We start from the raw sequence: 1,014 nt of genomic DNA, 5'->3' as shown, positions 1-1,014 counted from the left end.
ACAACACCTCCTCTTTGTGCATACCAAATTTCATTAAAATCGGATTAACCGTTTAGAAGTTACCGAATTATTTCCCTCTTTTTTTTTTCCTATACCACTGTGCAACGTTGCAAGACAAAAATTGTGTTCACATGATTGTTAGATATTTTCTGCCAACGATGGAAGATCTGACAACAACATTCTTTCAGAATATAATTTTTTTAGATAATTAATAATAAAAATATATGGTTTTCTTTATTATTTTAACCCATAAACTGCGAAGGTTTAATTCAAATTATAATCATTATTGAATTCGTAGTAAAATATTATTTAGTTTCCAACCGATTGAAATGAAGCTTAAAATTAAATATACCAATGATCGAATTCTAAAAATATCGTTTCGTCACCTAAATATATATTAAAGCGAGTCAAATTTGTTTTAAGAGTTTTTACAAATCCTAATTTTGTTGTCCTGTGTTATGAAATCATTGTGATCACTGATACAAAAATTTTCTAAAAAAGTGTAGTAAAAAATTGGGCACTAATATATATATTTTTTAAATAAAGTATAATGTTATTTCTGACTAAAACGATTCAAATATTTAACAATATCTAAAGGTTGCAAACTTTTATCTGAATTTAGTCAAAGTCCACCAAATGCCGAAAACACACATATGTACATAAGTACAAAAAATAACAATATAATAAATTTTTAACTTCTGTAATATTTAATAAGGATTTTTACCTGTTTTATGTATAAAATTCTATCATCATTCAATTATAAATGCCAAAATTATTCTAAAAATATGGAAAATCTGAAAGGATAAGAAATTATATATTTTTATAAAAAAATATTTCTTTTTAAGCTTTTTATTAATTTTATTTATATTAAGTTACATAAATAAGAATCATTAACTATGCAATTCATTCCTCATATATTTGAAAATTAATCAAACCTTTGTTTTTTAAAGTTATAAATATATAATTTTTAATCACTTCTCCTCACACATTATTGGCAAACTAAAGCAGCCAACT

At 23.7% G+C, this 1,014-nt stretch overlaps 1 protein-coding gene across 1 annotated transcript in view; it reads right to left on the bottom strand.

Annotated features, from left to right (window-relative positions):
* LOC111690651 (G-box-binding factor-like) overlaps window positions 1-796 on the bottom strand; it is a 19,832-nt gene extending 19,036 nt beyond the window's left edge. The window contains exon 1 of the mRNA XM_046948076.1: window positions 725-796. The gene's annotated coding sequence lies outside the window, so the exon portion shown is untranslated. The remainder of the gene's footprint in view (window positions 1-724) is intronic.
* Window positions 797-1,014: the final 218 nt, after the last annotated feature.

This window comes from Lucilia cuprina, chromosome 4, assembly GCF_022045245.1.
Source record: "Lucilia cuprina isolate Lc7/37 chromosome 4, ASM2204524v1, whole genome shotgun sequence".
Classification (NCBI taxonomy): Eukaryota; Metazoa; Arthropoda; class Insecta; order Diptera; family Calliphoridae; genus Lucilia; species Lucilia cuprina.
This window is presented reverse-complemented; position numbering and strand designations above follow the sequence as displayed.